Source organism: Vanessa tameamea, chromosome 20 (assembly GCF_037043105.1).
Source record: "Vanessa tameamea isolate UH-Manoa-2023 chromosome 20, ilVanTame1 primary haplotype, whole genome shotgun sequence".
Lineage (NCBI taxonomy): Eukaryota > Metazoa > Arthropoda > Insecta > Lepidoptera > Nymphalidae > Vanessa > Vanessa tameamea.
This window is the reverse complement of record NC_087328.1, coordinates 10062501-10085638: the sequence shown is the minus strand read 5'-3', so window position 1 is coordinate 10085638 and position 23138 is coordinate 10062501. Positions and strand designations below refer to the sequence as shown.

The following is a 23138-nucleotide window of genomic DNA, read 5'->3' as shown; positions in this document are numbered from 1 at the left end:
CATATTTAAAACTAAGTCACACGATTCTGACCTTTAATGATAAACGGATGCTCCATTTCAAACGTTTAAATAAAGGTCGAACTTTGGTTGCGTGTTAATTTATGTATTTAATATTATCTAAAGTAAATCACAGAAACATATTCAATTACACGTAGAGAATAATAGAATTTAAATCGATCTATAAAAGAAAGCAAGATAGAAACTTTAGTGTTGCCACATAACAAAACTGAAATGTCATTTTCAATATTCCGTGTAATGTTGTATTTCAAATGGAGCCAGCTCGGAATAAAATACGAATTTGTCAATCATATCTAAAATTGCGTAAAAAAACTTAAGTGAACTTTGTCACTTGGTGGGGCTTTGTGTAAGTCTGGGTAGGTATCATACTCAACTGCCAGTACTCATCAGATACTCAACTGCCAGACAGACACGGCGGGGGTAGCTTAGTTTTTAAATGTGCATATAATTATTGACTTTACTTATTATGAACGCATTTTGTGTGTTCGTAACTTAATAAACTTGGTGTTAAGTAATCGTATGTTTTTATTTCATAGTATTTGATATTAGGATAACAATATATTTAAATGTCACATATAAATTATTATTATGTAATGACGAGTAAATTATATAACAGGTATGTAATGTATCTGTTGTTTCAAACCAAATTATTCTTTTAAACGATTCTCTTACAGAGATTGCGTGTAAAATATTACTTGAGTGTTTGAGTTAGAGCAACTAGACTTATGTTGCTTGCTTTTGCATTATTGTGCACACACTTGTCTTCTAGGAAGGCTGCTGTGGACGAAACCGGTCAGACGACATCATCATAAACGATATCACTGACTGTAATAATTTTAAATATAAATTAATATTAATTGACGAAGACGAAGACTCTTACAACAATAAACTTATACAGGCTGTTAAACAGCTAAAAAGTATCCTGGGAAAATAGAAACCATATAATATTGACAAACACTGCAAAGGTCTGTCAAAGAAAATAGAATCCATATTGGGTATATTGACAACCATAACACTGCAAAGGTCTGTCAAAGGTTAAAAAATAATATTTTATATTTTCACCTTGATATACAAAATAAATATAATTTGTTACATAAAACGCGTTACGGTACACGATATGGGAAGATGGCATTTACATTGTATAATTGTTACCAACGAGCTTAACGCTTAACCCTAGTACCGTCAGCATGACAATATACACATATAACTCTTCATTTTTCTTAACACGGAGGTCACATTTGCTTTGATTTTTTTTTCTAGTGTGTACACATGACATTGAGATAGTTTATGTCTTGGTTTAATATATAATATGATATCTTTAATAAGTTATATCCGAAAATTATATCCCTTACAAAAGTGTAAGGGATCAAAGTGATCTTTTAAATAAATTATCTCTATTTCGTAAGTTTTTTTTTTATTAAAAATATTGTTATCATTTATGCATAGATATTTTGTGTACAAAATATAATAACTGAGTTAATTAATTCAATTAAAAAATATCTAAAACAAGTTTTTTGGCAATCCTACTTTTCGAATTTCGAACACTACTTATTTGTCCAACCTTGAACTTTGAGAATGTTATTTATGAGTTCGATACGTTGGGAAGGCTTAGTAAAAAGATTACATATGTTTTTTTTGATTAAGTGTTAAGTTAGAAAAATCTGGAAGATGGAGTGCGCGGATCAAGAGCAAATACAAATTTTGACGCGTCATTAAATAATTAATAAAAATGAAAATGACAACATTTGACGTATTAACTAAACGATAACCGGGAACAAATCAATTATTTTAAATTTGCGAAACTTAAAATAATTGATTTGTACTTAAATTATTCAGTAACGTTACACTCGATATTCATCCGACATTTGTCCGACATTTTCTTGAAGATACTTACTTCGCGTACTCAAATCATATCAATTTTAAGTGTCTCTCGAACTTGAATGCGTCTGGTAAAGGCAGTTAAAAAAGTTCTCAAAGTAAAAATCGTGTATTAAATCATTAAACATTTTAAATAATTAAAATATAATACTCATAGTTCAATGAAATTAATAAGATTAACTTTATTTAATCGTTCCGCATTTCACTGTAAAATGTCAGATTGCTCTTAGTTGATGATTCATTTGTTGAAATATCAATCATTTGCCCTTCGTAAACATAACGGTAGCTGTCACTTTGTTTTTTTTTTTTAATTTCATAAGATAACAAAAGAATCCTATGTTATTCCTGGATGTCAACTATTTGAATCTGTACACCGTTAGGGTATTAGGCTTTGTCAGACATAATATAAACTTAAATAAACGAATATAAATTGCTTATAATTAAAGTGGATATACAACTTTTTTTTATATTATATTAACAGAGATTGATAATACACATTTGTTAAAAAGCTGTCTATCTTATGTAGAAAATATTCATTAAGCATAATTTTATTTTAATTAATTTATTTATATTGAGGTCTTAAAGAATGGAAGATAGTAAAAAAAAAAGTAAATTAAATAATAGTAAAAAGTAAACTATATAACAATACAAACATGATAGACACAAAACATTTTTTGTTACATTAACAAAAAAAAAGCAAATTCATGAATTCAATGGAGAGGAGACATTTACTAATTGCTAGTCAAAGTCAAAAAATTTGTCTTCGACATATTATCAGTTACGATTCCAATTAAAGATTTTAAATGTAATAAGCTAAATAGATAGCTTAATATTATGTGAAAGTAAATTAAATAGTAAGCGAACTTTAAATAAGTCTAATTATATAATTTATGTATTCTATGAATAATAGCTATCACTAAAATAAAATATCAATAATAATAATTAAAAAAAAAAAAAACTAGAAAACTAAAGAAATCGATGTAATTACATAAGAATTCATGCGAGTAAATGTGGACTAGAGGTATCATAAAATAAGTGTGAAGTAGAGCGACCGTGATACTGATCTCGCACGGGACTTTATATTGACGGTTTGATCTGGATCATTCGATGTTATTTCTACCTTGTTAATTGATGTGTAATGTCAATGATCAATTTGTTTTTTATTTTAATACCCAGTCCAGACTGATTGACATTTAGGCTATCTAAAGTACTTGATTTGCTGATATTATGTATTGGGAAATCGTATTTGATTCAAATTCTACAAGTATTTTTAAAGTATTCATTTAATAGCAATTATATTTTAACGTGCTATATTTATCTAACAATCTTTATAAACGTTTTTTTATTTTGTAATGCTTAACTGAAAAACTACTAAGCCAATGTATGTATGTATAACCGGAGGATGCAGCGCCTTTCCGAGATGGGCTAGTATATGATATTAGTATATAAGATTCGTAGTTTCACTAGCTTTAAAATTTAGACTATGAAGAAGCGTGACGCGTGAGAACGTGACGTGGCGTATGGTGAAAAGAAGATGATATACTCTTGACCAATTTCGGCTTTTGCGGCCGTAATAGCCGAATCGGTTCTCAGTGGACAATAGACAACGCAGGAGCTTTTATAAAAATGTATTCGAAGGTTGTACTCTATTCCGTCTATAAGGTTCCTACAAAGTCCAATCCTGAACTGGCTGCTTAAGAGGCACATTAGACACGCACAGAGGCATTAAGAGGAACAGTTCACCGACTTTATCTGAGTGGGTCCTGCTAAGAACCTTTCAATCAATCTATACATATAATAAAATTGGAGTGTCTGTTTGTAATATTAAAATAACCCATTTTTACTAAATGCATATGTATGTATACACGGTACATATACCAAAATAACATTTTTTTACAATTTTTGTCTGTCTGTCTGTTTGTTCCGGCTAATCTCTGGAACGGCTGAACCGATTTCGACGGAACTTTCATTAGCAGTTAGCGGATGTAATAAGAAGTAACTTTTATTTTAGAATTATATATAGATTAAAAATAAAGTCACGCTACAATATCTAAATAACTTAAATTCAAACAACGCGCACGAAGTCGCGGGCACAGCTAGTTTTACATAAAGTTCGAAATTTATATTCGACCGAAAATAATCCTTAATGAATATATATATATATATATATATATATACTATTATATCAGATTACTTTTTAATATTATACTTATTAATTATTTAGGTAAACACTTATTAACTATTTTAAATTAAGTCTATAATAAAAATATTTATTTATTTGTTTTAAATTAAATTACATACTCCATAAAATCGAAAAAAAAAGAACACCAATAAATGGGGTTCCGGATATAAAAAAAACATCTATTTTCGTTATTAAAAAAGTAATTGGGAAATAAAATAAAATAAAGTTCGTATTTATTGCAGTCTTCTTGACTAATTGTAATTGTTTTTTATTGATTCGTAAAAAACAATAGTTGAACTACGCAACATCGATAACTCGAATCGATTATTTATCGATGTGAACGTAAATCTGTCAGCGTCGTTATCCCTAACGTGTGTTCTCTATGAGTTATCTTACATGGCGAAACGTAACTATTACTACGAGTTTAAACTGTTTCTGTGATTCGCGTTGTCAAATTGATTATAAGATTAACCGCATTGCGGTTATATTTAAATGTGAGTAACTATGATAGTCATAATGAATATTATATAGTATCTAGTATTTGTGTTTTAGACATTCCACTATTAAATGGATATTTTCTATACTTTTTTACTTGGTGGTAGGGCTTTGTGCAAGTTGTCTCCGTAGGTACCACCCACTTATCGCACACTACCGCCAAACAGTAGTACTCAGTATTGCTTTATTCCGGTTTGAAGATTAATCAGTGTAACTACATGTCCAAGGGACGTAACACCTTAATTCCCAAGGTTGGTGGCGCATTGGCGATGTCAGGAATAGGTAATATTGGTTACATCGCCATTGTCTATGTTTATGGGCGGTGTTGACAACTTACCAACGGGTGGCCCATTTGCGTGTCCGCCTACTTATTTCATAAAAAATACATTATTTTTATAGGAATAAAATATTATATCTTTAAACCGGATTGGCTTTAAATGCTTTGCCCTACTCTAGGCTTTTTGCCGCTCCCTTTGCGTTATAAAATATTTGAATATACTAAAAGAGTTTAATTAAAATTAGTTTAGTAGTTTTGGTTTGATTGAGTGTCCACTATATATACAAATATACTTTCTCGTTAGTGATATAAGTAAAAAGAAATACTTATCAGACTACTATTTAACCTCTTCCGAAGTCACATCATGAGAGATGAGATATGAGAGGATGAGGCACAGTGTTCACTTACTTAAATTACTTAAAACTATTTTGTATTTCATATAATTTTGGTATATGTGTAGTAACTTATTGTAACCTACGACTCCATCAGTGTGCAATTATAAATTGCTATACATAACCAAGTCCCAAGCAACCTCTATCATTACGATCGGTTTAGTCGTGATGAGATAACGAACAGACAGACAGAGTTACTTTCACATTTTTGTTATTAGTCAGGTAAGCATGATGAACCACAAAGGATTACAAATTAAAAACATGAAAATTTAGAGGTTCTTGCCTGGGTTTGAACCCGCAGATTTCTGTTCGAAGTTTCGTAAACTGGTTTGTTCTAACCAATGAACCATCTCGCCTTTCATACTTGTGCTATAAAATGATATATAATTTTAATTGCGTTACAATGTCACATATTTATCGTAATGAGCCCCAGCGGAGGAGATATTAGACAATTATTTTGATGACTTAACGCGTGAAATGTTTGAAACATTCCATTGTTCCACCAATTATGACATCGTAAAAATTTACATTTCACAAACAGTAGTTAGAATTATCCACGAAAGTAGCTTAAGTATCTATGTTATGGGAACGTACGGACAATCGAAATTACAATCAGTGTGATGCGAAACGATAAGTATCTTTTGTAGTTAACAAGATAAAAAAGCGTAGTTTTAGAAATGAAATTAACATATCGTAATTTTTATTAGTTTAAATGTTTAAAAATTGAATTACTTATATATACTCTATTCGTTTATATTATACACGTAATTAGTTTAACATATACTTAATAACATAGTATAATAATGGAGAGTTTAATTATTATTTTGTAGCACAGTTATGACTAACTCCAGACTTGACAGGTTGCCAGGACGCCGAACATTAACCTAATATACAGGGTTATTGGTAATTCGACGTATTCCCGTTAGGAGGTAATAGGGGTGACTATTTGCAATAATTTTAACCCCCATATGCATGATGCAAAAGTTAACCATTTTTAAGTTATCACGTTTTTTAGATTTTTTCAAAATAAGTCAAAAATGTAACTTAAAAAAATACATTTTTTTAAATATTTTTCTTTAAATTATTACCCCTTTGGGGCCTACGAGTAATAATATAATATATATATATATATGAAGGTTCAATAGTGATATTTGATTTATTAGCTATATGTGCTTATTCTTTTGAAAACAGCTGTTGTAAAGTTAAAAAATAGGTAATGAACGTTTGTGTACTAAGAGTGTGTACATTAACGACTTCATATATCGATTCATAGATGTAGCATGCCTTGGGAATGAAATTATCACCCTCAGATCGCTTCGAAAATAAATAATTTAAATTTATCATTATTGTTGTAACAAACAACATTTCTGACAAAAAAAGAAAAAACATTCCGTTGAGTTTCATTATCCGGTTCTTCTCAGGTATGAGTAGTCTCTTCCCGAGAATTTTACCAATCAATAAGAAAGTGGAATGCTTCTATTTTGAATAGAGATATTTTAATTAAATTTTTATGAATGATAGTATTTTATAGATAAAGGTTAGACATATCCGCAATACACACAACACTTTTTACTCTATCGTGTAAAAAAATGTGACGTAACTATTTGCGCTTATATATGTTTGAAACTATATTGAGGACAAAATGATTGATATGTACAGTATAAACTTGAACTAATAGAGAGATCAGACGTTCAATTGCAATGAAAATAAACACGTCAACGTACATCAGATTAATTATTTGTGTTTCTCCCAATTATATATTCTTTGCACCGAACTAAAAGTACCCTAACCAGAAATAGTGACGACGTAAGTAATTTTATATGATATTAAAATAAACAGTATTTATTATATTTAATTTCGCCACCAAGACTTATAGAGTGCAAAAATAGAACACACCCAGTTGAGGGGATCTCGTCCAAAATTCAGTTCCAAGATTTTAACCAATTATACTAACAGATAAAATTAAATAAATAAATAACACCTTTATCCCAATGATCTTTAAATATATTTTCAATTGTGAAACGAGAACACTTATTCGCATTCTATCGCAATCACGGCACGAACGTGTCATCAGATCTGATAAGGGAAAAAGGTCGTAAAAGGTTCCAAGTGTTGAAACAATTGATGTCTAATTTTAAGAGCTATCACGACTCTCGTTTTACGGGTAACGACACAGCAGATGTTAGGGGTTATTTTTCTAATAGACAGGTATATCAGATGGAATGTGGTTTTGGTTCTTAGGCAAGCAATATTAACACTTGTCCATTTAACATTTCTTTGGGAACGGCGCCTTGTTTAAAGTGACAGCGAAGCAGTTCCATGTCGGAAAAGTTTTGGCCGATACATCACTTATGGCTGACTGAGATTGATGGGTTGCTTTGATGGGAAAATCTACGAAAGTTCTAACAATCATAACACATATGTGTGTTTTAAAATTACGTTCTATACACATTCAAAATCTTCTTGTGAATGATTTGTATTTAAAACGTGAACAATATAAACCACACATTGTATGAAATCAAATGACCTTATTTTCACATCGCAATTCCCAACAAAAGCATAATCTTCTGTCTTACAGGCCCGTTTTTATGACGCTTTGTTGAGATGCGATTTATTTGATGTTGAGGTCAATCAAATAACCGTATACAGCAATAAATATCAAATAGTCTTGTTATTTATTGTTACGTTAAAGAAAACAATTTCAATATAACGTAATGTTAAATGTCCCCATGTCGCCCGTAAATGTCCCATTGCTGGGCTAAGGCCTCCTTTCGTTTTGAGGATTTAGAGCTATTTCCATCACACTGATACAATAAGGGTTGATGGATAATCGAAATTGTATTAACTTTATATGTAACTATACTGCTGAGATTAAAAGAAATGTATATCTCGAGTTTCAGAGTTCAAATCGTAGGTCGAGTCAATAAAAATAAATTGGCGTTTTCTGTAAAAAAATATCATTACAGGCAAGAATTTGCATATTAGTATTTATAAAAAGAACTTGTCCAGCATCAGAAATGCGTTTTAGTGAAGCTCGAATATCAAAACCTTTAAATAATAATTGCATTCTTATAATGGTTATTTTAAACAGGTTGGCGGGCTGTTTAATTAGCAGCCTGATAAGTGGTCAACATAGACTTCGTCGTCATAAGAATTACATCGTCAATGTGCCTCCAACCTTAGGAACTAAGATGTTATGTTGGTGCTTGGCTTTAGTATATATGATGAGCTGGTGATACCTACCCAGACGGGCCTGCACAAAGCCATAGATAATATATATACATATATTTTTCTATACACGGAAGTAAAGATTTAGATAGCTAGCTGCCTGTCCTGACTTCGTCCAGGAGAAAAAGGAATTTTATTTACTTTTCGATCGCAGCGCCATCTACCGATTCCTATCTAAACCACTTCTCAAACAAACAAGTAAGCTGTCGGAATCGGTCCAAGGGCTTAGGAGTTCAGTTATATACACGTAGGTTATGTAGGCATGTTTGAAATTTATATGAAATTATTATATTTACACTAACTTTGACTGCACCTTCATCAATACATTATATTCATATACCTGTATGTAAGTGGGCTTCTCCTCCGAGGAACTCCCTCAAATACACATAATAAATTACATCGAAATCGGTCTAACCGGTCTAAATCGATTTAAGAAGAGTTCAGTTAACACCTATATAATTTGGCAGGTAGGTTCCTAATAATCCGCCAAGAACGGATTTTACGAAACTCTACCCCTAAATGGGTAAAACGGGGGTAGAAAGTTTGTGTTTTATAAATTTCGCACGGATAAAGCCGTAGATCAATCTAGTATAAAATATAAACTGTTTCAATATGACTTTTCAACTATGAATAGCTAACCAATCTAATAAACAGCATCCATTCTAATACACATCGCTAACATCTCGTGTTATGTCACTCGGAATTACGTCATCGTTGTTACGCCAAAGCCATCAGCGTCTGTACCGGCGATTCCCATGAGATACCATCAATTCAGTTTCTGTCGGAGATCCCAAATCGATACGGCGCTAAGCGTGGTTCACACTATGATACTAAAATAAAATCATTTATCGTTTACACATGTGTAACATGGTTTTGAATGTAACAGTTGGTAATCATACACTTAATAATATATTAAAAACACATAAATATAACATTTTAACCGAACTGTAGTATACAGAATATGTTTTGAACAGAAATCAGATATTCCTTTTTTTTATTTATTTGTTTTAGTAAGCTAGACGAGGAATTACCTAATCGTAATTTCGCCCATAGACACTGTCACTGTAAGAAGAATAAACTTCTCAACATCACAGATTTATGAATGGATGCTGGATATGACACGATGAATGGATTTAAGATATTACACCCATTTCGCCTGGCTGGTTTACCCTGCCTCACTCACTGTTAAAATACACACAGGCCCAAGTGTTGTTCTTTGGGCGAATGAATCGGTAACCAGGCTGACCCACCTGGTAAGTTCAATTCAAATGTTTTTGATTCGGAGGAAATCTTAAAGCCAATGCGCAGGCGCAGTGTTCCAGCAAAGTGTCCCCTGTCTGAACCAGCCCAAAGTGGTTCTAATGAATTTATCATGTTGCATAAGATTATGGGAAACAGTTCTTAGCTATTATAATGCAATGATGTTATTGTATTTTGTTTTAACTCATTAATATTGGTTAATTGGTAAAATGTATACGTTAAACAATAATACAAAAGGACGTCTGTTTGTAAATATAGATTTGGTCAATTTGAACGGAGAGCAGAACTATTTGTTTAAATAACTCTAAGGTACTACGTAAAAAGAATATAAGGTATCACTATACAGGGTAACATTAATGTTATTCTTTTTTCTATTTCATATCTAGAATAAAAATATTGAAGTTAAAAACATGGCGGTCTAATCGCTCCTCCAGAAAATCACACGGACTTGAAACAATTATAATAAATAAATATAAATATTGGACAACATCACATACATTACTCTGATCCCAATGTAAGTAGCTAAAGCACTTGTGTTATGGAAATCAGAAGTGACGACGGTACCACAAACACCCAGACCCAAAACAACTTAGAAAACTAATGATTTTTTTCTACATCGACTCGGCCGGGGATCGAACCCGGGACCTCGGAGTGGCGTACCCATGAAAAGCGGTGTACACACTACTCGACCACGGAGGTCGTCAAATTAAAAATTATAAATATATCGCGAGCTATACATCCCGGTAAATACATAAATAGTTAATAGAACCACATATGCCGTTGCTAAACATGTAGGATGGTGTTCGTTTTTGTTATGACGTAGGCATACGGGCTGATGGGCTAACTAAACTAAGATCTTATGTCCTTTGTGCCTGTAGTTCCACTGGCCCACTCACCCTTCAAACCGGAACACCACAATACTAATTATTGTTGTTTTCTGGTAGAATATTTGATGAGTGGTTGGTACCTATCCAGACGGACATGCACAAACCTTAACTACTAAGTAAGTAGATGGTTTATTAAATTCATTAAAAGAATGATAAAGAACAATGACCTTAAGTTATATATGAACGAAAACGATGTTTCTAACAATAAATCTCTGTAGTCCACGATCTGAGATCGACGAGGGAGTGTGGGTGAAAGCTTGTGCGTGCGGTTACGCTGCGCGCGCATGCCGTGCGATGAAAGTTGAATCATATCGTGTAATACAGTCATATTTAAACAAATAAATGTCTCGGCTGTTGTCCGATTACCTAATACAATTATTATTGTGTATTTATAGTGAAATACACGAACGATTTGTCGGTAATATTTTAATCCTCGGGTTCAACGCACTTCTTTAAGTTACGCATAAAATAACCCCATAGAAGTTCTAAACAACACGGTTCGTCTGAATAGGTACCATTCCCTCATAATATATTTTACCGCTAAACGAAAACTCTGTATTGTTGTCTTTCAGTTCGAAACCACAGATAATACATTCAGATTTTTTCGTTAAAGACAGCTCCAGATTATAAGCAAAATCACTTGGGGCGCGTAGAACATTATAGCGAAGCAAAAAAAGCGAATACATATTTCCGGTAGTGCGAAACGACTTCGACGATTAATATAATTAATGTGACAGCACTTTTGACTTATTTACAAAAAGACGCGTAATATCGCACTCCCGGAAATTTGTACTCGCTTTTGATTTTCTATTCGCTTTTGTTGCTCTTCTATAGTATTCCATCCGCTCAATCACCCTTCTGTGTTGTAACCTGAGAGGACAGCACCGCTGTAAGATCTCGCTTCGTATCTCACACATTAAATATTGAAAACCATCATACGGTTATAAACTTATCCTTTAAATAACACTTTTTGAAATTTCACGATATTATTCTGCGGTGAGATTCAAGTTTGTTTTAACAGCTCTACAGATTTAAATTCATCGAACCAGCTGGTCCTGTAATAAAACACATTGAGGTTGCGTTTTATAAAGTCAATTTTGCACGATTTTCACTTAGCAGTTATTACCTTTAGTAAGGATCCGGATTCTATACATTGAGCCATTTTGAGTATTTGCATAAAAAATACTTAACTAGTAAGAATAAAAGAAATTCTAATTGTGTCAAATAAAAAGTTACTAAATACGATTGAAACATCTTAAATATTAATATTTTCGTCAACGTAACGACGTCTAAGCGCTTCGTCATTAAAATAAGTATTTAGATATTTTCGTAACAGGTATTTAGTTTAATTGACGTAATTTTACACGTGCGAATGTTGTTCGTGTTATTTAAGTTCACTGTAATAAGAATGTTTAAGTATTTATGTAATTAAATCGCAACAAGGTTCGTGGGTTCAAATAGGAATATAAATATACATTTACGAGAAATTTCAGTATGACGTTGCTTATATATATATAGACGATAATAGGGTAGATTTAGTATTTAGAATATATTAATTTAATTGTTTAATTAACATACCTGCGTCATTTAATTAGTGGAAAAGTTTAATTACTGAGTTTCTGATAACAAAGAAACGATAGTTGTATCACGGAAAATTGGCGGTCAAGCGTCTGAGCTATTTCAAGTAAAATTATAAAAGTTATATAATTACACTAGTAAATAAACTGTAGGTGGTCATATTATTTTTAATCGATCGGATGTCATAGAACTCGAAACATTTCATAACTTTAATGATACACCAAAGGTTTGTCATTAAAACGTTGACAGGAAAATCCGGAACGCCATCTTTCATATATTAATCACAGTAAACATTTTTTAAACCTGATAGAGGACGTTCTTAATTTTTTTATGACATACGCTAAATGGCTGACGCCTATGCCAGTGGACGAACACAAGCTGATGATCATAATGATGAACCATTTATTTTAATTAAAAGTTGCGATACTGCTTTTAGTGATTACCGCAAATGATGCAAATGTCTATGACATTTGCGCGGTAAGATTAACCACTTCTTACATCGCCAACACACGACCAACCTTGGGAACTCAGATGTTATGTCCCTTGTGTCTAAAGTTACACTAACTCCCCCTTCGAACCAAAACACAACTAAGTATTACTGTTTAACTTTAGAATATGTGACGAGTTGATAACTACCTATCCAGACGAGCTTGTACAAACTCGACCAAGTAATTTTAATTATAAATATAGATATATTTTCATTTATAAAACGATTCCTTTTAAAATAGTCATAAAATAAAATTAATGACGTATATCTCTAAAGATCATTTCATATGCGTCTCAAAAATAATAAAATGTCAACTTGATTTATTGCCATATACAACTTACTTTAAACCCATTGTCTGACATTTAATTTCAAAAAACAACCCTTAATACTGCATTCAGAAAATTATAAGCGTCGGAGTCGCGACAATAATATTTTTTGAAAGCAGTGAATTGACCGTGACTTTTATGAGAGAATGTTTGAAGGTACACAGAAGGTGCTTATAGTATTGAATATCGTTCATTGGCTTGATTTAACGTTTAATTACATTATGAACTTTATTTTAATTGGTATAAAAGTCATTGTTCCCTGGAAGTTTATTAAACAAAATGATAGGCCTTTAGTGACATATGGCGAATGAACTCTCTTAAAGTTATATTATATTTAATTTATTTTGAGCAAATAATTTTATTTAAAAAATGTATTTTTAATTTTATATTAAATATTTTTATTTTTATAGTGATATTTAATCTAGTTATTTTTATTTTGAATAAAAAGTATATTAAGAATAAAATATATTTTATACTATGACCTTATTATTTTATTATATTATCAATAATTTATATTATTATATTTTTTTATTATATTATTATAATTTTAGATGACCTTTGTTGTTGCTTAATAAATTAATTTTTATTGCACATGAACAACCTGGTTGGTATTGTAATTAGCTCGTAAGGTATGAGTTCTCGATGTCCTGGTTTTAGTCGGGTCACCCCAGGAAACCCAGGTACCTGGGACCCACAGTCTATATAATCGAGCAACTAGACTATAGAGGTAGTCACACTCACTACCTAAGCATTCGTGCCATCATTTAATAACATTTATGTTTTCTAATGTATTCTTGCGTTCATTGTATGTGCACAAGAAGTAAGGATAAGCTTATAACGCCAAGTTTCCGACTCCGCAAAGTCAATAAATTCTTTTTGGGGCAAGGTAACCGTTTCTATAATAAAATTCCGCTGACATTTTTAACTAATAAATTCATTCATTCATCAATTAGTTTGTAAAAAGTACATTGGTACATATTATTCGATACAAGATTATATAGATGATAAAAAAGCGTGGAGTTATGCTATGGAAGTCAACATCCAGGCAGGATATATTACATACATATTTATTGTATTTAAATAACATGACTATATTTTTAGATGTTAAAAAAGAGTAAGTACTGAGTTTCTTGCCGGTTCTTCTCAGTAGAATCTACATTCCGAACTGGTGGTAGCTTTACTTAATATAGTTTGTTCAATGACGATTCAAAAGCCTACTCTAATAAAGTATTTTGATTTTTGATAAGTGAACGTATAGATTGAGTTTAAAAATGTATTATGGTAAGTTATCGAGTTCCACACGATCCCAAATAAACATATAACACATAGAAATTCAATTTAAAAAAAAAACCTCAATGTGATATCGTATAAATATAATATCAATGCAATTAATCAAAAGTCAAATTTTATATATTTTACAAAGCTTTCTTTAAAAAGAACAGGTTGTAAATATTTATACAAACGGATCTGAAACATCAATCATTGCGCCGGCGCATTCGTAAGTGTCACTAATCGATTTTAAATTTCATGTTTAAATGATTGTTGCAAAATATTCGTTTCGCACTTTGACCTGCGGTGGACTTCAATATATAAACAGATGTTCGGTGTGAATACATTTGGCTTATATTGTTTCCATTAACACAAAATATTTTTAAATAAAAAGTGTACAGACTGTTTATGTTGTTTCTGTCTTTGTATCTATAGTTGAGCCGTGATGGTCCAGTGGTTAGAAACCTTGATATAACCGATGATTCTGAGTTCATCCCACTGAATTTTCTTAATATGTGCTTATTTGATTTCGCGCTCAGCGCTGAAGAATAACATCGTTGAATTCATTCCTGTGACATTTACATTCACTAACCCATATCGGAGCCTCCAAGTAAATTAAATTTCCTTCTCCTTAAACAGTTTTACATCACATATTGACGTGATTAAAATCAAATTAACTTCAGTGTTCTAGAGACATGTTGACCGTTTATTTGTCTATTTTCTAAAAATAAACATTAACTGTATGTTTCATGCACCCACAAGTCTTCATTGCCACGCCATATGATTGAAATTCGAATAATAATAATAATGGCTATTTACAATACAATACAAATATACTATATATGTATATGTGGTCGTAACTTTAAACTGTGACTAAAGATGGCCACGAAATGCTAATAAAATCTCGCTATGACTACTTTCAATGTTAAACGTTTTATGTGAATATCTCGGTATATCTGTGTACTCGTGCAAATTGTTTATCCGACACAATTAGTCACGCTGTGTTGTCGAAAGCTGCACAAATTACTGTCTCTATTATTTTTATTTGTGAAATTAACGTATTATTTAAGGTCTACAATTTTTCGAGTTACATAGGCGTTAAAATTTGTAATCATTTTATATATCGCCTTAACATAGCTTCAATGGTAGCACAAACTTTGTAGTACTGATACAATGCTATTATATTCTTTTAAATGAACAAAATATCACTTGTCGGAAACAACAAACATCTTTCCGTCTCGTTCCTAATAACATTTATTAAATAGTAATCTGTATTTGATCAATTGTGTCTTAAATTATTATTTAAGAGATAATTCAGTTAAAAATATAATTGAAATAAATTAATTATGAAAAATTATTGATGTACAAAACGTTTACATACTAAAACTGTAACACTGAATGACTGACGTACGCACAGCCTGAGTCAAGAGGTCTTAAAACATACAATTTATCAAAAAAAATCTTGGTTAAGTACATGAGCTCTATGTAAGGTATTCAATAAATCATATTGATTATTAAGCTACTTTCTTCTCAAAGAGAGAGGAGGCCCAGGATCTTAGTTTACTTTATTTTAATTAAGGGAGTTGAACAAATAGCTCAGTCGATCCTAAGGATGCTTCACAACACTAATGTTTTACTAATATAACTATTAGGTGCCACTGGTAACCATATTTATTCAAAAAATTCCTAAGTGCTATATGCAAACAATTAGCGAATCTTGCCATCGCGATTTAGAATTGTCTACAATTTGACATAACGCCATCTAGTATTCATAAGTTGAAACATATATGTACATTAATTACGTATACAGGGGTTAAGTATTATTACACACTCAAACGTAATATAAACATTGGCTTCAAACATAGAAAGGGAAAAAATATGTATTTATTATTATTTTCAAGCATAAAAAACTGATATTCAAATAAAGTAATAATCTTTTTGGAGACGGCAAGTGTGTGAAGGGACGGCCCACTTGATTCCCCAAAGGCCGTCACTCGCTATAATCGCAAAAGTTGCAAAACGGAGTCTGATCGTGAGGTCTAATCGATAAACGAAAATGTTTCAATGAGTCAACTAAAAATTTTTTAAATGAAGTTTATTAAAAAAAAAAAAACTAGCAGTTAAAGATCATTAACGTATTTTAGTTCGAGTATTATTTAATGTTATTTTATTTTTAATAATCAAATGTCTTATTTTTTTTTGTAGTGGATGAAAACTTTGTACCTACGCCTCAATTAGCTTAATATACTAAAATTTACATAATAAATGGTAGGGCTAAGATTTTTGTTTTAATTTAAAATATTCAACACAAGATAAGATTTTAGTATAAATAGGACTAATAAATAAATAAAAATATATGTCGTTGAAATGAACTATTACAAGATTTTTTGAAGAATAATTAAATTTCAAGTAACCGAATCAACTTGTCAACATTAGAAAAAAACTCACTAGTTAATCTTTTGTATGAATCACATACATGTAATAGTGTATTACAATTAAATCTATCCTCATGAATACGTCAAATTCAATAATAATAATTAGCCAATAAAACGCTCAGCGCGTGACTTGCACCGAATGCGAATTAGATCGTACATGTAGCAATTCTCATCTCTGTTCACATGACTATGTCGAATCTTATTCAATATATCTCGTTTATTCAGAAGACAAACATATTACGACACAATAAATAAATGATCTATCTTTTGATTATATATTTTTATGTTATTACGAAACGTAATTTAAGTACGACTTGATATAGTTTTATATTAAAAAATAACTTACAAATTGTGTATATTGTGTATATTATACTTATAAATTGTATTGTTTAGTCCATACTCGATTCCTCTCCGATAGTGTCAGATTGTTCCAGCAGGACTGTGTGAGTACGCAGAACGCACAGGACTGTGTGAGCACACACGCTTAATCACCGAGTACTGAGCAAGAAATATTACAGTGCTATTAGTCTTTGAGAGTGGCCGCTTTTTTGTAATTTAGTCAAGAGGACACCCAGAAATGTCAAGCGTAATGGTAAAATGTCCATTATACGATTATGTTTTTATCGCGTTACGTCTTTAGAGCGGATATCATCATTAGCTCACAAAATGTGTGACGCAAAAATTACGCACGAACAATTCATATATCCATGCGTACGTACATACATACACATCTATTTTATCAACGTGCATACAGAAATAGTTCTACGAACTAGCAATAAGACTCCGGCGACCTCAAAATTGACGGGGATTTTTTGAAAATTTTTGCTAACCTTTAGAAATGCAAAGTTTGTAGCGTATACAATACTGGACATGCAAAATCTGTATGATTATAATATGTTCAAAATGGTAAGTTAATAATGTACTTTTACCCGAGACGAGGTTTGCGTTTCTCATTTGAATTATCGTCATTACGCGGAATATTCCGTGATGTAAGCATAAGAGTTGTTCACTAACGATAACAAAAGTAAGTGATTATTACTTTTTTCTATAACAGATAAAAAAAAATAAGCTATGTGTTACATCTCAATCCGTTCACTCGTTAAGGTATATGTTACATCAATATCTTTTTTTTTTTTCAAACAACTCAACAAACAAAAAGTAAACTTTATCAAAACCTTATACCAATGAAGTTTCTTCAAATTTTTAACACATTCATCATAAGGCATCGGTACATTTGATTTAAGTTTGACTACCTACAAAAACTTTTCTAAATATTTTATTTCTAGGCGGAATATTTAAAAATTTAATTGTACTTTATTGACATATTTTGTAATTGGAATGGTGGAAAAGGGTAACTACTGAGTTTCTTGCCGGTTCTTCTCGGTAGAATCTACTTTCCGAACCCGTGGTAGCTTTGCATTGAATTAAATACTGTAACATGACGGTTAAAATGCTTTTATGAGCCTACTTGATTAAAGAATATTTTGATTTTGATTTAGTTTTATCTATATAAGCACATTGAGTTCGTTTTGTTTTCATACAATTGTCTATAGATGGCGTTAATAGTCTTCTACATCGCGCTGACGTTTTGTACAAATGATATACATACGTAGCAATATAAGTGCTTGTTTATTTTGATCCCCACCGACTACGTTTTGAGCCAAGGTGCGATCTCATAGGAGACACCCTCAGGACAAACGTCACTCTCGAGCCCAAAAGGGTTCACCTTAAGGCAGGCAGAGTCTTAACACTCGCCCCAACGTTCGGTGACGCTGTAAAGGCCAGTAGGGCCAACAGCAATACTCAAATCCAGATACAAAAAAATGTTTTTAAATGTGTAAAGTATTATCAGTATAATAGTGGAGTGTTGACAAACTTATGTTTATGTATCTTGAATGAATGAATATTTAATGGAAAATTTCATATTGTGAAATTAATGGAATTATTTACTTAGATAACATTATAGGTTTGGCAGAAAAGTGCCTCAATTCTCACACTTATTCTTGCGCATTTAAAAGGCGTAATTCCTTTGAAAATAAGTTAAGATCAAAGTAAATTATCAATATTATGGATGATCTTTTAAAGGAGTTTGATCCACTTGATATATTGATACGAAGGCGATTTTTTAAACGTATAAGTAAAAACTAAAAGTGGCAGAGAATGTTTGGAGCTCATTCTACGACGCAGCTCCAACTCCGGGTGGTGGTATTGCGTCACATTATTTAATCAGAAATTTATTATTATCTCATAAAAAAAAAAAAAATTGTCTTATTTAGTTTTCAATTTATTATTTTTGACTTATTTAGTTTTCAAATTATTATTTTTGACTTATTATTTGACAAATTTGAAATAAACCTGGCAATATAGAATTTGAATTACTATTAAAAAATATGATCAAAACCCCTCCAAGAATCTTGATTGTGTAGAAATGAATACATTACTTCTTTCAAAGAAAAAAAAAATTGTACATAAGATGGAATAAATTGTATGTACTCTACATATTTGGCCAGGTTTACTTAAACATTATGCAAATTTCTTTGTATTTTCCTTCAACATATAGCAATAACAAGTGTCGATAAGTAACAACGCAGGAAGGTCACTCCTATATACAGAGAAATTGATAGAGCCTTCCGCAGTGTCACGACTTTTAACATTATATACATAATTTAATACTATTTATATTGCATCATGTAAATTAAATAAACTTATACACGTTAATACATCACATTACATACTGCTGGGCTAAGGCCTTCTCTCCCTTTGAGGAGAAGGTTTGGAGCATATTCCACCACGCTGCTTCAAAGCGGGTTGGTGGATACACATGTGGCAGAATTTCGTTGAAATTAGACACATGCAGGTTTCCTCACGGTGTTTTCCTTCACCGCCGAGCACGAGATGAATTATAAACACAAATTAAGTACATGAAAATTCAGTGGTGCTTGACTGGGTTTGAACCCGTAATCATCGGTTAAGACGCGCGTTCTAACCACTGGGCCATCTCGGCTCACTTTATAAATACTTATACAGGGTTATTGGTAATTCGACGTATTCCCGTTAGGAGGTGATAGGGGTGACTATTTGCGATAATTTGAACCCCCATATGCATGATGCAAATGTGAACCATTTTTGAGTTATCACGTTTTTTTAGATTTTTTCAAAATAAGTCAAAATTGCAATTTCAAAAATTTATAAAAAAAAAAGTATCAATTAAAATCTATTTTTTTCTTCTGATTTATAAATTTTATTTTAAATTCGTATTAAGTAAATAAGTAAGTTTTTTTACATTGGTTATTATATTAAATCAATTTTGAATGAAAGATCAATTAAACCTATCACCTCCTAACGGGAATACGTCGAATTACCAATAACCCTGTATAATACAGTGTTGACTGGTTGTAACGAATGTTCGCTCATAGATCGGGCGATTTAAGAAGTATAGAATCTATACTAATATTAGAAATGCGAAAGAAACTCTGTCTTTCTGTCTACCTCTTCACGGTTAAACAACTGAACCAATTTATATGAAATTTGGTATTGAGTTAGTTTGAGTCCCCGGACGAACGAAGGACTATTTTTTTTAATCCACCCCTCTCGATTGGGTAACCCTGGGGGGACGGATTGTGTGCTATAGGTAAAGTTATATAAATTACGCGCGGTTAAAGCCGCAGGTCCAGCTAGTATATGTTATATATTATACTGGTTGTCGGTGACGGCTTCTCATGGGGAGACTGAGGGACGATATAACTTCTATATAGAAGAACAAACACATGAATTAAAATGTTTTGGCTAGGAACGTTCTTAGGCGTCACTAAAACAACTCACTTTTTTACCACAATTAGATTAATGGTTAAGGAATTCATATGACATACATACATATTAAATACGAATGTATGTATGTCTTCTATACATTAATTTTTATTTATATTGATGTATATTCTTAGCTTACATCATATACGAACCGAGATATCGCAGTGGTTAGAGTAATTGAATCTTATACAAATATTATGGGTTCAAACCCAGCCAGACCTTGAAAAGTTTCATGATTTGTGTTTATAATTCATCTCGTCCTCCACGTTAAAGAAAAATATCGTGGGTAAACCTATTTGGTCCAAGCCGCGTTGAAGTAGAGTTGAAAGATCTTGAAACCTTATATTTTTATGAGGAGATAAGACTGTTGCAAACAGGGGTAAATTCACGCGTAAACTAATATATTTTCTTTCTTTATTCAATGAAATTCTAAACATCAAATCTTTTTCATTGTTTTTATAATCTGTTAGAATGTAATTAGTAATCAATAAACTTACTAATTTAGTATTGATAAATATCCATATTTTAACTTTTAAATAAATATTAAATAATGCAGTTGTTACAGAGTTACCGTCGCGTGATCGTTGAATTCTTTTATATGGCATTCAGAACAACGCACATATATAATTTTAATATATTATATCATTACGCGCGTAAATTTTATTCATAATAACGACATGTTTTGTTAATTTAAAAATTTATTTGTTTATAAAAAAAAATACAAATTAAATGATGTAAAAATTAAGATTATTTCCGTCACTACCGCATTTTTCAAGTAAAACCACAGTATTATAGCTTGTTATGGAGTTATAAAAGTTCAATTGAGGTAAACATTATCAAGGCTAAAATTGTTTTGTTAATTCGTAACGAATAGATATTCAATGGTTTTATTTAAGATTTTTTTTTTGTTTTAAATTAGGATACTTAATAGCTCAATGGTACAAGCGACTGAGCAATGTGAAAGTCGTGGGTTCAATCCTGATTATTGAGGCTATTGTAATTGTTACTCCTAACAGTAATTCCTTGAAGTCACGAAAGACTTATGTTCTTTAAAAAACAATCCATAAATTTGACTTTGATAAATATATTTGAAATTATGTTAATATATTAGTCCAATACAGAAAATAAATAAATTAGAATAAATGACTTTATATTCATCATTAATAAGTTCTTATAATAATCGTAACATAAAAACCTATAAATTAATATAAAAAAGTTTAATAAACTAGGAACTTCAAATACTTTTAAATGAATTCATCCCCAAGTCATGAAATCGTTTCGAAATATAGTCACTAAGAAAACCTACAAGGAATTATAAAAAGAAACCCAATTGTCTTCATTAAATATTAAATATTATAAAGAATTAACACACTGTTATAGTATTTTAATTTTATATTCAATTTGTGGCAAAATTATTTCAGTTCGAAGCCGCTAATTACGTACGACACGTGTCTAATATTACTAGAATTATTAACACAATAATAAAATATTATCTACTCGCTACGTGAAATAATAATCTTTAAAGTTAGTAACGATATACATTAAAAGTCAAAATAATCACACAACACAACGGTTTTAAGAAATATATAAGTAAATAAAATTGGAGGGGCTTTACGCTGACTTCGAATAATTAAAATTAATAATGAATTAAATCAGATGGACCATATATTAACTTATTGAGGATCAAAATCGATATGAAAAACATATTTATGTTTAAAATTTGAGTTTATTAACATTACAAATAAGTATTAATATATAAATAATACACAATGGAACTCACCAGAATGGAGACGTTTCTTCACAGTTCACAAGATTCAAATCACTTCACAAGCAAAGTCAGATCACTTAGTATGTGCTTACGAGCTGTGAAAAAGCAGTTAATTTAACTGACGGTAATTTATAACTATATAAATTTATCTATAAAACGCTTTACTCTAAACAAAATAGGACTTAAAAATCGAAAAACGTTCTAAGCGTTATATCGTTCGGATAAAATTTAATGAAAATGCATGTTAATCATAGTACATACAGCGTTAATTACATTGTAGAAGACATATATTTCCTATATTGTATAAGAGTAAAGTAACAGAACGAACAAAAACCGCGGCGGCTCAACAATGATTCTCACGGCTGATTACGCAAAAATTGCGCTTAATTAAACCTATTTGAAAAAACGATTTGGACAATGTCTTGATTTTTGACAACGATAAACGATAACTATGTAGCTCATTGTTTAAGCGTAGACGATAATTTTTGAGGTCAGTCAAAACATTTTGTGAATTTAACTAAGTTTTATTTAATATTTTCTTTATTATCTTTCTAAACTATTGAGGATAATATATATATTTTTTATTAAAACCCTTTTAAAATAAAATAATATAAATAATAAAATATAATAAAATAATATATATAATAAAATCACAAATCGAAAGCACAGAAATGAAACGAAAAGCTCGACACTTAAAACCGAATAATAAAATATTTCGCTTACAAAATTTTATATTTTGATACTGCTGAGGCGAGGAGATGAGACGCGCGTTCGTCGGAGACTGCGATGTTACCCGCGTTGCGCCGGCGCATCGCATGGCGCATCGCATCGCGTCGAAAGGATGCGGTGTT

General features: G+C 31.2%; 1 protein-coding gene across 3 annotated transcripts in view; it reads right to left on the bottom strand.

Annotated features, from left to right (window-relative positions):
- The window catches only part of LOC113391432 (mucin-3B), a 60323-nt gene extending 37215 nt beyond the window's left edge, over nucleotides 1-23108 (bottom strand). Inside the window, exons 1-2 of one of the 3 annotated variants that reach the window (XM_026627393.2) lie at nucleotides 23011-23108; nucleotides 22300-22382 (exon numbers count right to left, since the gene is read on the bottom strand). The gene's annotated coding sequence lies outside the window, so the exon portion shown is untranslated. Of the gene's footprint in view, nucleotides 1-22299; nucleotides 22447-23010 lie in introns of all 3 variants that reach the window. The other 2 variants (XM_026627394.2, XM_026627395.2) reach the window with 2 other exon arrangements.
- Nucleotides 23109-23138: the final 30 nt, after the last annotated feature.